This window comes from Rattus norvegicus, chromosome 16 (assembly GCF_021556685.1).
Source record: "Rattus norvegicus strain SHRSP/BbbUtx chromosome 16, alternate assembly SHRSP_T2T, whole genome shotgun sequence".
NCBI classification, from domain to species: Eukaryota; Metazoa; Chordata; class Mammalia; order Rodentia; family Muridae; genus Rattus; species Rattus norvegicus.
Genome location: NC_141549.1, coordinates 26,126,256 through 26,148,665, shown reverse-complemented (window position 1 = coordinate 26,148,665; position 22,410 = coordinate 26,126,256). Strand labels below are relative to the sequence as shown.

The 22,410-nt window shown below is 38.7% G+C and overlaps 1 long non-coding RNA gene and 1 pseudogene across 1 annotated transcript in view; both read right to left on the bottom strand.

Annotated features, from left to right (window-relative positions):
• The window catches only part of LOC148000496 (uncharacterized), a 107,993-nt gene that overhangs the window by 84,849 nt on the left and 734 nt on the right, over positions 1–22,410 (bottom strand). The window lies entirely within an intron of this gene.
• Positions 13,886–14,301, bottom strand: LOC148000497 (elongin-C pseudogene; annotated as a pseudogene).

The window sequence follows — 22,410 nt, the reverse complement described above, 5'->3', positions numbered from 1 at the left end:
TCCGGTACTATATTGAATAAGTAGTGAGAGCGTGGGCAGCCTTGTGTAGTCCCTGATTTTAGTGGGATGGCTTCAAGTTTCTCTCCATTTAGTTTGATGTTAGCTACTGGTTTGCTGTATGTTGCTTTTACTATGTTTAGATAGGGGCCTTGAATTCCTGATCTTTCCAGGACTTTTATAATGAAGGAGTGTGGAATTTTGTGAAATGCTTTCTCAGTATTTAATGAAATGACCATGTGCTTCTTATCTTTGAATTTGTTTATATAGTGGGTTACATTGATGGTTTTCCGTATATTAAACCATCCCTGCATGCCTGGGATGAAGCCTACTTGATGATGATGGATGTTTTCTTAGATTTAGTTTGCAAGAGTTTTATTGAGTTTTTGCAGTTTTTTTTTTTTTTTTTTGGTTCTTTTTTTCGGAGCTGGGGACCGAACCCAGGGCCTTGCGCTTCCTAGGTAAGCGCTCTACCACTGAGCCAAATCCCCAGCCCGAGTTTTTGCAGTTTTATGAGATCCCATTTGTCCATTCTTGATCTTAGAGTATAAGCCATTGGTGTTTTGTTCATGAAATCTTCTCCAGTGCCCATGTGTTCAAGACGCTTCCCCACTTTTTCTTCTATTAGTTTGAGTGTATTTGGTTTGATGTGGAGGTCCTTGATCCACTTGGACTTAAGCTTTGTACAGGGTGATTAGCATGGATTGATCTGCATTCTTCTACATGCTGACGTCCAGTTGAACCTGTACCATTAGCTGAAAAATGCTTTTTCCATTGGATGGTTTTGGCTCCTTTGTCAAAAATCAAGTGACCATATGTGTGTGGCTTCATTTCTGGGTCTTCAATTCTATTCCTCTGGTCTATCTGTCTGTCTCTGTACCAATACCATACAGTTTTTATCATTATTGCTCTGTAATACTGCTTGAGTTCACGAAAGTGATTCCCCTGGAAGTCCTTTTATTGTTGAGGATAGTTTTAGCTATCCTGGGTTTTTTGTAATTCCAGATGAATTTGCAAATTGTTCGGTCTAACTCTCTGAAGAATTGGATTGGTATTTTAATGGGGATTGCATTGAATCTGTAGATTGCTTTTAGTAAAATGGCCATTTTTACTATATTAATCCTGCCAATCTATGAGCCTGGGAGATCTTTCCATCTTCTGAGATCTTCTTCTATTCCTTTCTTCAGAGGCTAGAAATTTTTATCATACAGGTTTTTCACTTGCTTGGTTAAAGTCACACCAAGTTATTTTATATCATTTGGGACTATTTTGAAGGGTGTCATTTCCCTAATTTCTTTCTTGGCTTGTATCTCTTTTGTGTTAGAGGAAGGCTATTGATTTATTCGAGTTAAATTTATACCCAGTCACTTTTCTGAAGGTGTTTATTAGGTTTAGTAGTTGTCTGGTTGAACTTTTGGGATCACTTAAATATACAATCTTATCGTGTGCAAATAGTGATATTTTGACTTCTTCCTTTCCAATCCGTATCCCGTTTATATTATTTTCTTGTCTGATTGCTCTGGGTAGAACTTCAAGAACTATATTGAAGAAGTAGGGAAAGAGTGGCCAGCCTTGTCTAGTCCCTGATTTTAGTGGGATTGCTTCATGTTTATTTCCGTTTAGTTTAATATTAGCTACTGGTTTGGTGTATATGAATTTTACTATGTTTAGATATGGGCCTTGAATTTCTGTTCTTTCCAGGTCTCTTATCATGAAGGGGGGTTGAATTTTGTCAAATTCTTTCTCAACATCTAATGAAATGATCATGTGGTTTTTATCTTTCAATTTGTTTATATAGTGGATTACGGTGACGGTTTTTCGTATATTAAACCATCCCTGCATTTCTGTGATGAAGCTGATTTGATCATAATGGATGATTGTTTGGATGTGCTCTTGGATTTGGTTTTCAAGAATTTTATTAAGTATCTTTGCGTCGATATTCGTAAGGGAAATTGATCTGAAGTTCTCTTTCTATGTTGGGTCTTTGTGTGGTTTAGGTATAATAGTAATTCTGTCTTCACAGAAGGAATTCGGTAGCGCTACGTCTGTTTTAAATTTCTGGAATATTTGGATAGTATTGGTATGAGGTCTTCTATGAAGGTCTGATAGAATTCTGCACTAAACCCGTCTGGACCTGGGCTCTTTTTGGTTGGGAGACTTTTAATGACTGCTTCTACTACTTTAGGAGTTATGGGGTTGTTTCAATGGTTTATTTGTTCCTGATTTAACTTTGGTAACTGGTATCTGTCTAGGAAATTGTCCATTACGTGCAGATTTTCAAGTTTTGTTGAATATAGGATTTTGTAGTAAAATCTGACGATTTTTTGAATTTCCTCTGATTCTGTTGTTATGTTTCCCTTTTCATTTCTGATTTTGTTAATTTGGACACACTCTCTGTGTCCTCTTGTTAGTGTGGCTAAGGGTTTATCTATCTTGTTCATTTTCTCAAAGAACCAGCTTTTGGCTCTGTTGATTTTTTGTATAGTCCTTTTTGTTTCTACTTGGCTGATTTCAGCTCTGAGTTTCATTATTTCCTGCGTTCTACTCCTCCTGGGTGTATTTGCTCCTTTTTGTTCTAGAGCTTTTAGGTGTGCTGTCAAGCTGTTGACCTATGCTCTCTCCTGTGTCTTTCTGCAGGCACTCAGAGCTATGAGTTTTCCTCTTAGCACAACTTTCGTTTTGTCCCATAAGTTTGGGTATGTTGTACCCTCATTTTCATTAAATTCTAAGAAGTCTTTAATTTCTTTATTTCTTCCTTTTCTAGGATATCATTGAGTAGAGCATTGCTCATCTTTAATTTCTTTCTTCAGAAGCTTGAAGTTCTTATCATACAGATCTTTCTCTTGCTTGGTTAAAGTCACACCGAGTTATTTTATATCAATTGGGACTATTATGAAGGGTGTCATTTCCCTAATTTCTTTCTCGGCTTGTTTCTTTTTTGTATAGAGGAAGGCTACTGATTTATTTGAGTTAATTTCATACCCAGCCACTTTGCTGGAGGTGTTTGTGTATTTTATGTATTTACATTTCAAATGTTATCCCCTTCTTTGACTCTCCCATTCCTCTCCACAACCCCTGATTCTATGAAGACTTTCTTAATATATAGAGCATTAATGTTAATAGACAGTACTGGAAAATTAATCATAAGACAAATTGTCAACTTTGGGACAAAATATCAATAATGAATATTAGATCAATATTACCTGTTTGCTAATGGATAAAAGACATTTTGAACAGGAACTGTGACCATGCCCCCTCACAGAAGGTGAGTGAGGACCTTGTGTACTGTTGATTTTGCACTGATATACATGTGACGGTCAGAGATTGCCATTGACTTCCTCTCACTTTCCACACACGTGGAGCTAAGTGTGTAGTGGTCAGAGGGCAGAGCCAACTGACGGTTCTGTTCTACCACATTGTGGCTTCTGAGGACTGAACTCAGGCCATCAGGCCCCCCTGTGGGTTCCACCTCTAGTCCCTCTGTTCTGGAGACAAACTTTACTCTCCCACGTTCCTGGTGTTATTGATTTACTATCTTGGAGCACATTGATACTCACACTTGCAGGCAAGTAAGCTCTGGGGCTCCCGTTATCCCCACATCTACAGTCAGTTTCTCAGGGCAAATGTTTTACCAAGTGAGTTTTACCTGCCACCACAGCCCTTCATTTTTTTGGGAGGGGGTTGTTTGATATTTTTTTATTTCCATTTCAAATGTTATCTCCTTTCCTGGTTTCCCATCCATGTACAGCCTATCACATCGCCCCTTCCCAATTTCTATGTGGGTTTTCCCCCACCCATCTACTCACCTCTTCCCACCTCACTGCTTTAGCATTTTCTTACACTGGGGGATAGAGCCTTGGCAAGACCAAGGGCTTCTCCTCCAATTAGTTCCCAATAAGGCCATCCTCTGCTACATATGCACCTGAGGCCATGGGTCAGCCAATGTGTACTCTGTAGATGGAGGGACATCTGAATTCTTTCCAGCGCCTGGCATTTACAAATAAGGGTTCTATGAACATAATGGAGCATGTTTCCTTGCTATATTTTGGAGCCCCTTTTGGGTATATGCCCACTAGGGGGTATAGCTGGGTCCTCAGGTAGTACTATGTCCAATTTTCTGAGGAACTTACAAACTAATTTCCAGAATTATTTTGCCAGCTTGCTCTCCCACATACAGTGGAGGAGTGTTCCTCTTTCTCCACATCCCCATCAACATTTGTTGTCACCTTAGATTTTGTCCTTAGTCATTCTGAGTGGTGTGAGGTCAAATCTCAGCATTTTCTTGGTTTGATTTTTTCTGATGATTAAGGATGTTTAATAGTTCCTTAGGAGCTTCAGGGCCATTTGATATTCCTCAGCTTAGAATTCTTTGTTTAGCTCTTTACCTCATTTTGTAGTAGAGTTATTTGATTTTCTGCAGTCTAAACTTCTAGATTTCTTTATATATATTACATATTACCCTTCTATCAGATATAGGATTGGTAAAGATCTTTTCCCAATCTGTTGTTTTCCATTTTGTCCTAATGACAGTGTCCTTTTCCTTGCATAATCTTTGCAATTTTTTGAGGTCCCATTTGTTGAATCTTGATCTTAAAGCATAAGCTATTGGTGTTCTATTCAGGAAATTTTCCCTAGTGCCCACGTGTTCCAGGGTCTTCCCCAATTTTCCTTTCATTATTTGGAGTGTATCTTCTTCTATGTGGAGATCCTCAATTCGCTTGGATTTTAGCTGTGTACGGGGTGATAAGAAACATTTGATTTGCATTGTCCATGCTGACTGCTGGTTGATCCAGCAACATTTGTTCAAAATGCCATATTTTTTCCAGTGGATGGTTTTAGGTCCTTTGTCAAACATCAAGGGCCCAAAGGTGTGTGGGCTCATTTCTGGGTCTCCACTTCTATTCCATTGATCTGCCTGTCTGAATCTGTACCAAACCATACAGGTTTTATCACTATTGCTATATAATACAGCTTGAGGCCTGGGATGGTGATTCTCCCAGAAATTCTTTTATAGTTGAAGATAGTTTTCACTATCCTGGATTTCTTGTCATTTCAAACGAATTTGCAAATTGCTCTTTCTACCTCTATGAAGAATAGAGTTGAAATTTTCATGGGGATTACATTGAATTTGTAAATTCCCTTTGATCAGATGGCCATTTTACATTTTTATTCCCGTCAATCCATGAGCATGGGAGATCTTCCCATCTTATGAGATCTTTTTCAAATTCTTTCTTCAGAAACTTGAAGGTCTTGTCAAAGAGATCATTCACTTGCTTGGTTAGAGTAACACCGAGGTATTTTTTTAACATCTGTTACTATTGTGAAGTGCATTATTTCCCTAATTTCTTTTTGAGCCTGTTTATCCTTTGAATAGAGGAAGGCTACTGATTTTAGTGGTATTTCTTCAAGTTTATCTCCATTTAGTTTGCTGTTGGCTACTGGTTTGCTGTATATTGTTTTTACTATGTTTAGATTTGGGACTTGAATTCCTGATCTTTCCAAGACTTTTAAAATGAAGGCTAGCCTTCATTCTTTTTTTTTTACTTTAAATATATTATAGCTTTTATTAGATACAAGTTTATTTAGATTTGTTTTGACTGTGGCAAACTTAACTAGCTCCAGAGATAATGTTGGCAATTTTGAATCAATCCCTTTCTGTGAGCACACAGTGGCATTACTGAGCTAATTAATGTTCTCTAAATGCCTGGAGCCATCTGGAGCTAGACAGGATTAGTGTCTCAAGAGGGACAGATAAAAGCCCTTTTGGAGGCTTCTATCCTATTCTACAGTGCCCGTATCTAAAACAAACCACGAACAGCAAAATCCCATAAATCAGTTAGTCAGTAAATAGATAATGTGATACCTAGAAAAGCAATACATAAGTATCAAGCTACTCTTTGGTTGGTGTTTTAGTCTCTGGGGACTCTGCGATTCTGGTTGGTTGATAGTGTTGTTCTTCCTGTGGTGTTGAAACCCCTTCAGCTCCTCCAGTCTGTTTCCTCCTCCTCCTCCTCCTCCTCCTCCTCCTCCTCCTCCTCCTCCTCCTCCTCCTCAGGCTGCTGCTGCTGCTGCTTTATTCCCTTTCCTAGTTTCCTCTCCATATGACCCCATCCCCTCCCCCTTCCCTATAAGGGTATTCTCCCCCCAAACCCACACCCTTTACAACCTACCCCTATATTCCCCTGCACTGTGGGTCCACCCAGGGTAGGACCAAGGGTTTCCCCTTCCACTAGTGTTCAACAAGTCTATTCTCTGATACATATGCAGTTGGAGCCCTGGGTCCATGTATACTCTTTGGGTAGTGGTTTAGTCCCTGGGCATCTCTGACATTGTTGTTCTTATCGGGTTGCAAGCACCTTCAGCTCTTTCAATCCTTTCTCTAATTCCCCAAAAGGGAGTCCTGTTCTAAGTTCAGTAGTTTGCTGTTAGTGTTCACCTCTGCATTTGACATGCTCTGGTTGTGTCTCTCAGGAGACATCTATATCCGGTCCGTGTCATCACACATTTCTTAGCTTCATCAGTCAAATGTAGTTTTGGTGGCTGTATATGTATGGGCCACATGTGGGGCAGGCTCTGAATGGCTGTTCCTTCAGTCTCTGCTCTAAACTTTGCCTCTATTTCCCTCCTATGGATATTTTTGTTATCCCATTTCAGAAGGAGTGGAAGCATCTGTATTTTATTCATCCTTTGTCATGAGCTTCATGTGGTCTGTGGATTGCATCTAGAGTAATTCGAGGTTTTCGGCTAATATCCACTTATGAATGAGTGCATACCATGTGTGTTTTTCTGTGATTGGGTTACTTCACTCAGCATGATATTTTCTAGTTCATTCCATTTGCCTATGAATTTCATGAAGTCATTGTTTTTGATTGCTGAGTAGTACTCCATTGTGTAGATGTACCTTATTTTCTGAATCCACTCCCCTGTTGAAGGGCATCTGGGTTCTTTCCAGCTTCTGGCTATTATAAATAAGGCTGCTATGAACATAGTGGAGCGTGTTTCCTGGTTGTTTGTTGGGGCATCTATTGGGTATATGCCCAGGAGAGGTGTGGCTGGGTCCTCAGGTAGTGGAATTTTCTCAGGAACCTCCTGGCTGATTTCCAGAGTGGTTGTACCAGTCTGCAATCCTACCAACAATGGAAGAGTTTTCCTCTTTATCCACATCCTGGCCAGCATCTGCTGTCACCTGAGTTTTTTTATCGTAGCCATTCTTACTGGTGTGAGTGGAATCTCAGGGTTTTTTGATTTGTACACCCCTGATGACTAAGTATGCTAAACATTTCTATAGGTGCTTCTCAGCCATTTGATATTCCTCAGCTGAGAATTCTTTGTTTAGCTCTGAACCCAAATTTTAATAGGGTTATTTGGCTCTCTGGATTCTAAGTTCTTGGTTTTGTTTTTTTTTTTTTTTTTTTTGTATATTTTCGATATTAGCCCTGCATCAGATGTAATATTGGTAAAGATCTTTTCCAAATCTGTTGGTTGCTGTTCTGTTCTATTGAAAAGTATCCATTGCATTACAGAAGCTTTGCAGTTTTATGAGGTTCCATTTGTCAATTTTTGACCTTAGCACATAAGTCATTGTTGTTTTGTTTAGGAAAATTTCCCCAGTGCCCATGTGTGTGAGTCTATTCTCCAGTTTTTCTTCCATTAGTTCCAGTGTATATGTTTTAATGTTGATGTTCTTGATCCACTTGGACTTAAGCTTTGTACAGGGAGATAAGAATTGTTTGATTTGTATCTTTTACATGCTAACCTATTGAATGAGCACCATTTATTGAAAATGCTATCTTTTTACAAATGGATGGTTTTTGCTCTTTGTCAAAGATCAATTGACCAAAGGTGGGTGGGTTCAGGTCTGGGTCTTCAATTATATTTCACTGATCTGTCTAGCTGTCTATGTTACTAAGCCATACAGCTTTTTTTCCACTATTGCTCTGTAATACTGCTTGAGGTCAGGAATGATGATTTCCCCAGAAGTTCTTTTATCATTGAGTATAGGTTTTGCTATCCTGGTTTTTTTTATTCCAAATGAATTAGTAAATTGCTCTTTCTATGTCTGAAGAATTGAGTTGGATTTTTGATGGGGATTGCAGTGAATCTGTAGATTGCTTTTGGCAAAATGACCACTTTTACTATATTAATCCTGCTAATCCATGAGAATGTGAGGCCGTTCCATCTTCTGATATCTTCTTCAATGTCTTTTCAGAGACTTGAAGTTCTTGTTATACAGATCTTTCACTTATTTCGTTAAAGTCACACTGAGGTATTTTATACTATTGCGACTATTGTGAAGGGTGTCATTTCCCCTAATTTTACTCAGCCTGTTTTTCCTTTGAGTGGAGGAAGGCTACTAATTTTTTTGAGTCATTTTGTATCCAAAAATTTGCTGAAGTTAATATCAGGTTTTGTAATTCTCTGGTGGACCTTTTGGCGTCACTTAAATATAATATCCTATCGTTGGCAAATAGCCATATTGTGACATCTTCCCTCCCACTTTGTATCCCTTGACCTCCTTTTGTTGTCTGACTGCTCTGGCTCGGAATTCCAGGGCTGTATTGAATAAGTAGTTACAGTGCAGGCAGCCTTATCTAGTCCCTGATTTTAGTGGGATTTCATCAAGTTCCTCTCCATTTAGTTTGATGTTAGTTACTGGTTCACTGTATATTGTTTTTACTATGTTTAGTTATGGGTTTTGATTTCCTGATCTTTCCAGGACTTTTTTTTTGTTGTTGTTTTCTCTTTATTACAAAATATAACATTTATGCAATGAAATATTGTACCTGAGCCATACCTTTTACATAATAAAGTATAAAATGTATGTGCTACTGAAAAAGATGAGTTCATTATCATATAATGGATAGAAGTTATATAATAATTATAAGATAAAACCATTAAATACACATATACTTTATAGTAGAGAAAACAATCTTTGAATTTTAGAAATGGTCCTGGGGTTAGAAACTTGTTGAAGTCAATTTTTTTTATTAATTTGAGTATTTCTTATTTACATTTCGAGTGTTATTTCCTTTCCCGGTTTCTGGGCAAATATCCCCCTAATCCCTCCCCCTCCCCTTCGCTATGGGTGTTCCCCCTCCCCATCCTTCCCCCATTGCTGCCCTCCTCCCAACAATCACGTTCACTGGGGGTTCAGTCTTAGCAGGACCCAGGACTTCCCCTTACACTGGTGCTCTTACTAGGATATTCATTGCTTCCTATGAGGTCAGAGTCCAGGGTCAGTCCATGTATAGTCTTTAGGTAGTAGCTTAGACCCTGGAAGCTCTGGTTGCTTGGCAGTGTTGTTCATAAGGGGTCTTGAGCCCCTTCGAGCTCTTCCAGTTCTTTCTCTGATTCCTTCAATGGGGTCCTATTCTCAGTTCAATGGTTTGCTGCTGGCATTCGCCTATGTATTTGCTGTACTCTGGCTGTGTCTCTCAGGAGAGATCTACATCCCGCATCTGTCAGCCTGCCCTTCATTGCTTCATCCATCTTGTCTGACTGGGTGGCTGTATATGTATGGGCCACATGTGGGGCAGGCTCTGAATGGGTGTTCCTTCTGTCTCTCTTTTAATCGTTGCCTCTCTATTCCCTGCCAAGGGTATTCTCGTTCCACATTTCAAGAAGGAGTGAAGCATTCACGTTTTAATCATCCGTCTTGAGTTTCCTTTGTTCTAGGCATCTAGGGTAATTCAAGCATTTGGGCTAATAGCCACATGTCAATGAGTGCATACCATGTGTGTTTTTCTGTGATTGGGTTACCTCACTCAGGATGATATTTTCCAGTTCCAACCATTTGCCTACGAATTTCATAAAGTCATTGTTTTTGATAGCTGAATAATATTCCATTGTGTAGATGTACCACATTTTCTGTATCCATTCCTCTGTTGAAGGGCATCTGGGTTCTTTCCAGCTTCTTGCTGTTATAAATAAGGCTGCTATGAACATAGTGGAGCACGTGTCTTTTTTATATGTTGGGGCATCTTATGGGTATATGCCCAAGAGAGGTATAGCTGGATCCTCAGGCAGTTCAATGTCCAATTTTCTGAGTAACCTCCAGACTGATATCCAGAAAGGTTGTACCAGTCTGCAACCCCACCAACAATGGAGGAGTGTTCCTCTTTCTCCACATCCTCTCCAGCATCTGCTGTAACCTGAGTTTTTGATCTTAGCCATTCTCACTGGTGTGAGGTGAAATCTGAGGGTTGTTTTGATTTGCATTTCCCTTATGACTAAAGATGTTGAACATTTCTTTAGGTGTTTCTCAGCTATTCGGCATTCCTCAGCTGTGAATTCTTCTTTAGCTCTGAACCCCATTTTCTAATAGGGTTATTTGTCTCCCTGCGGTCTAACTTCTTGAGTTCTATGTATATTTTGGATATAAGGCCTCTATCTGTTGTAGGATTGGTAAAGATCTTTTCCCAATCTGTTGGTTGCCGTTTTATCCTAACCACAGTGTCTTTTGCCTTACAGAAGCTTTGCAGTTTTATGAGATCCCATTTGTCGATTCTTGATCTTAGAGCATAAGCCATTGGTGTTTTGTTCAGGAAATTTTTTCCAGTGCCCATGTGTTCCAGATGCTCCCTTAGTTTTTCTTCTATTAGTTTGAGTGTATCTGGTTTGATGTGTAGGTCCTTGATCCACTTGGACTTAAGCTTTGTACAGGGTGATAAGCATGGATCGATCTGCATTCTTCTACATGATTACCTCCAGTTGAACCAGCACCATTTGCTGAAAATGCTATCTTTTTTTCATTGGATGATTTTGGCTCCTTTGTCAAAAATCAAGTGCCCATAGGTGTGTGGGTTCATTTCTGGGTCTTCAATTGTCTTCCACTGGTCTATCTGTCTGTCTCTGTACCAATACCATGCAGTTTTTATCACTATTGCTCTGTAATACTGCTTGAGTTCAGGGATAGTGATTCCCCCTGAAGACCTTTTATTGTTGAGGATAGATTTAGCTATCCTGGGTTTTTTGTTATTCCAGATGAATTTGCAAATTGTTCTAACTCTTTGAAGAATTGAATTGGTATTTTGATGGGGATTGCATTGAATCTGTAGATCGCTTTTGGTAAAATGTCCATTTTTACTATATTAATCCTGCCAATCCATGAGCATGGGAGATCTTTCCATCTTCTGAGGTCTTCTTCAATTTCTTTCTTCAGAGTCTTGAAGTTCTTATTGTACAAATCTTTTACTTGCTTGGTTAAAGTCACACCGAGGTACTTTATATTATTTGGGTCTATTATGAAGGGTGTCGTTTCCCGAATTTCTTTCTCGGCTTGTTTCTCTTTTGTGTAGAGGAAGGCTAGTGATTTATTTGAGTTAATTTTATACCCAGCCACTTTGCTTAAGTTGTTTATCAGCTTTAGTAGTTCTCTGGTGGAACTTTTGGGATCACTTAAATGTACTACCATATCATCTGCAAATAGTGATATTTTGACTTCTTCTTTTTCAATCTGTATCCCTTTTGCCTCCTTTTGTTGTCTGATTGCTCTGTCTAGAACTTCAAGAACTGTATTGAATAAGTAGGGAGAGAGTGGGCAGCCTTGTCTCGTCCCTGATTTTAGTGGGATTGCTTCAAGTTTCTCTCCATTTAGTTTAATGTTAGCAACTGGTTTGCTGTATATGGCTTTTACTATGTTTAGGTATGGGCCTTGAATTCCTATTCTTTCCCAGACTTTTATCATGAAGGGGTGTTGAATTTTGTCAAATGCTTTCTCAGCATCTAATGAAATGATCATGTGGTTTTGTTCTTTCAGTTTGTTTATATAATGGATCACATTGATGGTTTTCCATATAGTAAGCCATCCCTGCATGCCTGGGATGAAGCCTACCTGATCATGGTGGATGATTGTTTTGATGTGCTCTTAGATTCGGTTTGCCAGAATTTTATTGAGTATTTTTGCGTCTATATTCATAAGGGAAATTGGTCTGAATTTCTCTTTCTTTGTTGGGTCTTTGTGTGGTTTAGTTACAAGAGTAATTGTGGCTTCATAGAAGGAATTTGGTAGTGCTCCATCTGTTTCAATTTTGTGGAATAGTTTGGATAATATTGGTATGAGGTCTTCTATGAAGGTCTGATAGAATTCTGCACTGAATCCGTCTGGACCTGGGCCCTTTTTGGTTGGGAGACCTTTAATGACTGCTTCTATTTCCTTAGGAGTTATGGGGTTGTTTATCTGGTTCATCTGTTCCTGATTTAACTTCGGTACCTGGTATCGGTCTAGGAAATTTTCCATTACCCGCAGATTTTCAAGTTTTGTTGAATATAGGCTTTTATAATAAGATCTGATGATTTTTTTAATTTCCTCTGAATCTGTAGTTATGTCTCCCTTTTCATTTCTGACTTTGTTAATTTGGACACACTCTCTGTGTCCTCTCCTTAGTCTGGCTAAGGGTTTATCTGTCCCGTTGATTTTCTCAAAGAACCAACTTTTGGTTCTGTTGATTCTTTCTATGGTCCTCTTTTTTTCTACTTGGTTGATTTCAGCTCTGAGTTTGATTATTTCCTGCCTTCTACTCCTCCTGGGTGTATTTGCTTCTTTTTGTTCTAGAGCTTTCAGGTGTGCTGTCAAGCTGCTGATATATGCTCTCTCCTGTTTATTTCTGCAGGCACTAAGAACTATGAGTTTTCCTCTTAGCACAGCTTTAATTGTGTCCCGTACGTGTGGGTATGTCGTACCTTCATTTTCATTAAATTCTAAGAAGTCTTTAATTTCTTTCTTTATTTCTTCATTGCCCAGGTTATCGTTTAGTATATTGGACCATCCTTTCATCCCTGGGCTGAAGCCTAACTGATCATGATGGGTGATTATTTTGATGTGTTCTTGCATTCACTTTGCAAGATTTTTATTGAGTATTTTTACATCAATAATCATAAGGGTAAATGGTCTCAAGTTCTCTTTCTTTGTTGGATTTTTGTGTGGTTTAGTTATAACAGTAACTGTGGTTTCAAAGAAGGAATTTGGTAGTGCTCTGCCTATTTCTGTTTTGGGAACTAATCTGGACAGTATTGATATGAGGTCTTCTATGAAGGCCTGATAGAATTCTGCAGTAAATTCATGGAGTCCTGGGTTCTCTTTGGTTGGGAGACTCTTAATAACTGCTTCTACTTCTTTAGGAATTATGGTGTTGTTTAGATGTTTATCTGTTTCTGATTTAACTTTAGTACCTTGTATTTGTCTAGAAAATTGTCTATTTCCTCCAGATTTTCCAGTTTTGTTGAATATATGCTTTTGTAGTGGGATCTGTTGATATTTTTAATTTCCTCAGATTTTTTTGTTATGTCTCCCTTTTCCCTTCTGATTTTGTTAATTTGGATACACTCTGGGTATTCTTGCTAAGGGTTTATCTATCTTGTTGATTTTGTCGAAGAACCAGCTCCTGCTTTTGTTGATTCTTTGTGTACTCCTTTTTTTAAAACTTGGATGATTTTAGCTCTTAGTTTTATTATTTCTTCCCTTCTATTCCTCTTGTGTGTATTTACTTCTTTTGGCTCTAGACTTTTTAGATGTGCTGTCAAGCTGCTGAGTATGCGCTCTCCTGTTTCTTTTGGCAGCACTCAGAGCTATGATTTTTCCTTTTAGTACTGCTCTCACTGTGTCCTAAATGTTTGGGTGTGTTGTATCTTCATTTTTATTAAATTCTAAGAAATCTTTTTTTTAAACTGGCATTATTTATTTATTTTTTGGCTTGTGAAACTTCCTTAATTTGTTGATGTAGCAGCAAATTTGAACTCTGCTATGCAAATGACAGAAGAAATCTGCTCAGCAATTAACTTTAGAGTTCAATTTCATAAAGGCAACATGCTATATGTGAAAAAATTACTAACTGAACTACAGGTATTAAATACTGAAAAAAAATTAACAGTTTATTATAATTTATCTTATTTAACAATCTAAGAAGTTCACGGCCATCAGCAGTTCCAGTGCAATTTTAGGTGCAATTGGGAATTCAGGAATTTCAGTGGAGCTGTTAGTATAGCGGACCTTGTAGGTAAAATACATGCACACTTCCGATAGCACATGTGAAGGGTCTCTCTAAAGTTGACCTCATTGGTTTCATTCTCCGCAAACTGACCTGGACCACTCAACATGGCCTTTATTGTTCCTGATGTTAATGCATGTTCTCTTTTTACAATAAATTCATGACCATCAGAAGATATTAATTTCATATACATGGCATCAGGGCCTTCACAGCCACCATAGGTTTTCTCCTCTCCATCCATTATGTTCTTATAAAATTCTATTTGATCCCAGAGGAACTTACTAGTTTCCTGGCGAGGCCGAGAAGCAGTCATCTAGTAACTTGCATCCGAAGGAAGTGCTAAGAAATCTTTAATTTCTATCATTAATTCTTCCTTGACCAAGTTTTCATTGAGTAGTGTGTTGTTAAACTTCAATGTATCTGAGGGCATTCTGTCATTATTGTTTTTATTGAAGACCAGCCTTTGTCCATGGTGATCTGATAGGACAAATAGAATTATTTCTATCTTCCTGTATCTATTGATGCCTATTTTTTTTGACAATTATATGGTCAATTTTCGAGGAGGTACTATGAGGTGCTGAGAAGAATGTAAATCCTTTTGTTTTATTATTTAATGTTCTATAAATATTTGTTAAATCCATTTAGTATATAACTTCTGTTAGTTTCTCTATGTCGCTGTTTAATTTCTGTTTCTCTTATCTGTCCATTGATGAGAATGTGGTGTTGAAAGTGGACAGATGTGTCTGTCTGTCCTGTGGTCTCAGGATGTTCCATACTTCTTGGTGTTTAGCTCTCTTCTCCATGGGATTTGAGATCAGGGAGCAGTGTGATGGGCTAGGCCCTCATTCGTATTTCATATTTTTTTGCTTGAAGGGGAATTGATAGCACACCAGCATATTTTCCGAAGTCCACATGCTTCTTAATCATTTTGTTATTTTAAGGTGTTTATTAGTTGTTAAGGTAGAGCTTCATATAAATAATCCAAGAATGAATTATAGTTTGAAAATATTCTTATGCTTATTGAATATTTTCTTCAAACTCTGATTTGTCCAACTATAGTTTTTCATTCTGTCAGTCCATTTATTCCTCACATGTAATTAAATGTCTATTGTGTATAATACACATTTTAATATATCTCAAGGTCAGGTTGGGGATTTGGCTCAGTGGTAGAGCCCTTGCCTAGCAAGCACAAGGTCCTGGGTTCGGTCCCCAGCTCCGAAAAAAAAATATAACTCAAGGACTTCCCATTCTTAAACCTTTATGTTTCTCTGCCCAGTCAAGCTTCCTTACATCATATAAATGTAAATATAGCATGAAATGACCCTTGCTTTTTGGAACTCTCATTTCATTTTGCTGAAACCTTTTTGAATCTCATATATAGGAGATTGGATGCCATAGTTTATCTCCTTCTACTTATATTTACCAAATTTAGTGTAAGTCCAGGGATACATTGACCATTTTAAAACAAAATGCAAGGTCCTGCTTTGCTACATTTTTGCTCCCGGGTTAACATGGATACTTTATTTATTACCTAAGCAATATGTTGTGATCCTAATGGTAGCAAATATAGAAAGCTTAATCATGGGCATAAAAAATGAAATTTGGATTGAAAAAGTCAAAGTATTGGTGACTGGGGATTTCAATTTTCATTTGTTTATAAAATTTACAGTGAAACAATTGGTCTGTAGATCTGCATCTGTAGGTCATGCCTATGATGTATCAATCATCCAGCTTAAGAAGCACAACATGTCAGTCACCCACAAGTCATACAGCTTATCAAAAATCTGTCCCCAACACCTACATCATCCAAAGTAAAAGCCCACAGCCTGGCTACCATCCATAAGAATTGCCCATGTCCTGTCAGTCATCCACTGGAAATCCCCTCACCCTGTCAATCATCTACCAGCAACTCACAAAACCTGTCAGTCATCCAGAAGAAATTATCACAGTCTGTCAATCAGACATAACAAATGGCCATAGTCTGTTAATCACCCACAGGACATGGCGACTAACTTATATACAAACCTCTCAGAGCCGGTCAGTCTTACATTAGAAACTCCCATAGCCAGTCATTCAATGGAGAGACCCACAGCCTGTCAGTCTTTCACAACATATCTCAAAGCCTGTGGATTATTCATAGGTAGTGTCAACAGCCTATCACTCAGCCCCAGGAAACATATACCAACTTTGTCACTTGTCCAAAGGACAAGCCCACACTCTATCTGTCATTCATAGGAAATACCTACACCCTGTCCATCATTGATAAGAAATAGCCAAAGCCTGTCAACCATACATAGTATGTATCTACCATTGTTCAGTATGCATAACAAATATGCACAGACTTTCAGTCAGTCCTCCATGGTAAATGACTGCTACATGAAATCATCCATAGAAAGTACCCACAACCTGTAAGGCATTCATAGGAAAAACCAACAACCTGTCAATCATGTGTAGGAAAGAGTTGCCTGTTTGTCAGCTACATGGCACACCCCCAACTTGGTAGTCATCTGGGGGGAAAATCTATATCCTATCAATAACCCATAGGAATTGCCCATAGCCTTAGAACCATTTATAAGAAATTTCAATATCCTTTCAAACAGCCACAGTAAAGTCAACAGCCTCTCCAGTCATCTATTAGAAACACGCACAGTCTGTCAGTCATCCACAGATCACATACATTGCGTGAGAGTCATCCATAGGAAAAGCTAAGTGCCTGTCATGCATACAAAGGAAATGAACACAACCAGTAAATCATGCATAGGAATCTTCAACAGTGTGTCAGTTATCAAGAGAAAATTCACACAGTCTTTCAATTATCCAACAGTATTCAATTAAGATTAAACAGAAAAATTTCCAAAATCCACAACCCTCACACACTGATATCATAAATAGGGACATGATAAACCTGGAGACAGCACACAATAAATCATGCCGAGAGCAAAGATCCATCTCTGCCTCAGGCTCCTCCTCCTACATCATTCAGACCTCAGGTTTGCCATGCAGAGCCGATCCTGTTACCATGCCTGCTTGAAATCAAATGGGGAGATGTTTGTGATGAGGAACTTCATCAATTTATTCTAATAGCTTTATAAAAATCATGTAGTGAAGGAAGCGCAGGATTTTGTTTCTGTTGACAGCACATTTTCAGAAGGGTTTAGTCCACGGTTTTTCTGCATACGGTAGCTAATTCTTCAGAGCTCCTGATAAAGCAGAAGAGTGTGTAATGTGAAAACAAGGCCCTGCCTTGTGTGTCCATTCAAGAGTCCAACCTCACCTTATTTCAATTATATTGACAATAGCAACAAGAAACGTCAGTAAAATGAAAGGAAATGCCTCATTGTGAATATGATCACATTTTACCATTGAAAGAAACACAGATGTTTAAACAATATGCACATAGAATTAATATTTAATTAATGAATTCTAGTGACAGGTTTACAACGTGCCTCAATGGTTTACATTCCTTTCTTTTATTCAGTATTTTTTCCTCCATCTTTATTAACTTGGGTATTTCTTATTTAAATTTCAACTGTTATTCCCTTTGCCGGTTTCTGGGCCAAATCCCCCAACCACTCCCCTTCCCCTACTATATGGGTGTTACCCTCCCCATCTTCCCCTGTTACTGCCCTCCCCCCAATAGTCACGTTCACTGGGGGTTCAGTCATGGCAGGACCAAGGGCTTCCCCTTCCACTGGTGCTCTTACTAGGCTATTCATTGCTACCTATGCAGTTGGAGCCCAGAATCAGTCCATGTATAGTCTTTGGGTAGTGGCTTAGTCCCTGGAAGCTCTGGTTGGTTGGCATTGTTGTTCATATGGCGTCTCATCCCCTTCAATCTCTTTCAGTCCTTTCTCTGATTCCTTCAACGGGGGTCCTGTTCTCAGTTCAGTGGTTTGCTGTTCGCGTTCGCCAATGTATTTGCCTTATTCTGGCTGTGTCTCTCAGGAAAGATCTATATCTGGTTCCTGTCAGCCTGCACTTCTTTGCTTCATCCATCTTATCTAGTTTGGTGGCTGTATATTTATGGGCCACATGTGGGGCAGGCTCTGAATGGGTGTTCCTTCAGCCTCTGTGCTAAGCTTTGCATCCCTATTCCCTCCCAAGGGTATTCTTGTTCCCCTTTTAAAGAAGGAGTGAAGCATTCACATTTTGGTCATCCCTCTTGAATTTCATGTGTTCTATGCATCTAGGGTAATTCGAGCATTTGGGCTAATATCTACTTATCAATGAGTGCATACATACCATGTGTGTTTTTCTGTGATTGGGTTACCTCACTCAGGATATTTTCCAGTTCCATCCACTTGCCTTTGAATTTCATAAAGTCATTGTTTTTTGATAGCTGAGTAGTCTACATGTTTACGTGAAGGCTGTTAGTTTAAGACTGACTGCCATGCAGCTAAGATCAGGGTCTTAAAGCCCACACCCACAGTGACATGCCTATTCCAACAGGGTCACAACTTCTAATACTGCTACTTCCTCGGCTTCACACATACAAACCATCAGACCCAGGATACAGTTCAATATAATAAAGACAAGATAAGAATGGTACACAGCAAATATCATTCTAAAATATTTATGCCAAGCATTCACACTAAATCAGAAATCAGAAATGTGAAAAGTATATTTGATCTTCCCCTGTTCAATAAAATCATTGAAGTCTTAGCTAGAATAACAGCACAAGTGAATGAGATAGATGTACACCCTTGAAAGAATGAAGCCAATGTCACTTTATTTAGGCCTGGGTGGTTGATATACACAAAAGACTCTAAAGCCTCCACCCAAATTCCCCTGCAGCTATTCAATTGTTCAGCATTGTATTAGAGGAAAAGCAATGCATAAAACCAAGTTAGTTTCCTAAATCCAAATACCCAGCACACTCTGCAAATAAGCAAACTAACAGATTCTCACAGACATTATAGATTAAATATAACCAAGGAATTGAATGACTTGTACAGTAAAAACTCTAAACTTAATGTAAATTAACAGAAGAAGATACAGTAACATGGAAAGGCCCCACGCTCCTAGGTCAGAAGGATTAATATGGTGGAGTTGGATGTGATGGTTTATATTTCCTTGGCTCAGGGGTGGCACTATTAGAAGCGTGGTCCTGTTGGAGTAGGTGTGGCCCTGTTGGAGTAGGTGTGCGACTGTGTGTAAGGGGTTTAACACACTCATCCTAGCTGCCTAGAAGGCAGTATTCTGCAGGACCATCCAGATGAAGATCTACAGCTCTCAGATCCTCCTTCACCATGTCTGATTGGTGGCTGCAGTGATCCTGCTGTGATGATAACAGGTCTGAACCTCTGAGGCTGTAAACCAGCCCTAATGAAATGGTGTCCTTTTAAGAGTTGCCTTGGTCATGGTGTCTGTTCACACAACTAAAGTCCTACGTAAGACAGTGGCCATAACACAAAAATTTATCTAGATAATCTGTGCAACCCCCTAAGAATACTAACACGATTCTTTAATGACATTTAGAAATCCATCATTAATTTAACAGGTCAATATAAAGGAGCCATGTAGGTCAGCACAGTCATCAACATTAGCGCAGCTTGAGCCCTCACAGGCACAGATTTGGAGTTAATACACCATAGAGGTAAAGCAATAATGAAATCTGCAACAGTATTCAAAGGCTCATAGGTTGGGAAACGTAATTAAGCATCTGTCCATAAATTTGTACACAGACAGCCATGAGTCATTGAACACCCCTGTCTGGGTTCAGGTAAAGCAGATGTCTACCCTTCAAGAGACTAGAGGCTCCAGGAAGCTTATACATATGGTGGAGTTGCTGGGCTGGGGATATCCTTGTGGAGGAGACAAGGGGTAGGGGGAGGAGGTATGCAATATTGAGATGTGGGACTGTCAGGGGGTGGATTGGTAGGGGAATGAAATCTGAAGTGTAAAAGTAAATAAATAAAAAATGGCTATCTTGCTGATAGCAATCTACTGATTCAATACAATCTATCAAAATTCCAATTCAATCCTTCATAGAGTCAGAAAGATGAATTTGGAAATTCACTTGGAATAACAACAAAAAAAAAACAAGGATAGAGAAAACTATCCTCAACATAAAGAAATAATATCAATAAAAGATAGAATCACCGTCCTTGACCTCAAGCTGTATTACAGAGCAATAGTTTTAAAAACTGTATGGTATTAAAAACAGAGACAAGCAGGTAGATCAATGTAATAGAATTGAGGACACAGAAATGAACAAATACTCCTATGGTCCCTTGATGTTTGACAAAGGAAATATAACCATACAGTAGAAAAAAGATAGCTTTTTCAATAATTGTTGCTGGATCAACTGGAAGTTCGCACCCAGAAGAATGCAAATTGATCTTCTTCCCTAGTGCAAAGCTCAAGGGCAAGTGGATCAAGGACATCCACATAAAAAGAAAACACTCAAAGCCATAGGGGAAACTGTGGAGAAAAGCCTCGAACGCAGGGACTCTGCGGAAATTTTCCTGAAAAGAAACACCAATGGCTTCTGCTCAAGGACTTTCAAATGGGACCTCATAATATTGCAAAGCTTCTCCAAGGCAAAGGATACTGTCTTTAGGACAACACGGCAACCAAGAGATTGGGAAAAGGTCTTCACCTCTCCTACATTCAATAGAGGTCTAATATCCAATATGTACTAAGAACTCAAGAACTTAGACTCCAGAGAGCCAAATAATCCTATTAGAGAAATGGATATAGAACTAAACAGAGAAATCTCAGCTGAGGAATATCGAACAACTGAAAAGTACCTGTAGAAATGTTCTTCAACAACCTTAGTCATTAGGGGAATGCAAATCAAAACAATGCTGAGATTCTACTTCACACCCCTCAGAGTGGCTAGGAACAAAACTCAGGTGACCACAGATTCTGACAAGAATGTGGAGAAAGCAGAACACTCCTCCACTGTTACTTGGATAGCGAGCTGGTACAACTGCTCTGGTATTCAGCTGGGGGTTTCCTCAGAAAATTGGACATAGTACTACCTGAGGACCCAGGTATACGCATTTGTGGGCATAGAATCAATAGATGCTCCAACATATAACAGACAAACATGCTCCAGTAAGTCCATGGCAGCCTTATTTTTAATAGCTAGAAGCTGGAAAGACCCCAGAAGTCCATCAACAAAAGAATGGATACAGAGAATGTGGTACAATTACACAAACGCAGTACTACTCCGCTATTAAAAAACAATGACTTCATGAAATTCATAGGCAAAAGGATGGAACTAGAAAATATCATCTTGAGTGAGGTGACCCCAGAAAATAACACAGATGGTGTGCACTCACTGATAAGTGAATAGTAGCCCCAAAGCTCAGATGAGCCAAGGTGCAATCCACAGATCACATAAAGCTCAAGAAGAAGGACAACCAAAATGTGTTTGTGTCAGTATTTCTTAGAAGGGGGAACAAAAATATTTATAGCAGGAAATATGAAGCCAAAATTTGGAGAAGAGATTGAAGGAAAGTATATATTAATTAACTAATTAATTAAAAAATAAAAATTAAAAATAAATCCATGGTATATGGGGAATTGACAGCACGTTAACAAATTATACTGATGAATAGAGACAGCTTCATGGAGAAGACAGAAACTTGGTCCATTACACACAACAAGCACAAAAGTCAATGCCACATGCATCATGGAACAAAACATAAGACTTCATACCACAGATGTGGCAGATGAGAAAATAGGAAATATGTTTGACTTCGCTGTACAGAATGGTACTTCCTGAACATTACTCCTATAGCACAGAGAATAAAAACATCCATTCATAAATCATACCTCCTGAAATTTAAAACATGGCATAAATCAATGATCATCATCATTTAGCTGAAAATGATGCCTCTACCATTCGTAAAAATCTTAATAGATTCCTATAAAAATAAGTATATTTACTCTATAAACACAAGAAAAGCCTTATCTATTAAGCTTCACACCTACCAAGTAGCATTCATGATACGTAAAGTAGTCTGCATGATTTCAGAACAGAAATGCAAACATGGTTATTCCAAAGCTACAAATACTGCAAAGTAAACCAGTTACTGGCTCTTAAGATGTTCTGGTACAGTAGTGGAACACATATTATGGAAATAATTCTCTTTCCTGATTCTATTTCAGACACACTCTATGTGATGGAAGCCAGGCCTGAAACTGCTAAAGCAGCCAAAATCCTAAGAGTAGGTATGTCCTGAGCCAAGAGGAAAACACAGTACTCTTATCCGTATCAATGAAATGACTGTCATAGCTATAGATCTGTGTTTGGAACCCTCATTAGAAAAGCATCATCTTCTTGTAGGCTATAGACACTAACACAGAGACCCCAACCTGGAAAGTGTACAGAGAAGGTGGTAACTCCATTTTAAATGGTATGACTCCTTTACATCTCTCCCTCAAGACTTCATTATCTCTATAGCAAATAAACGTA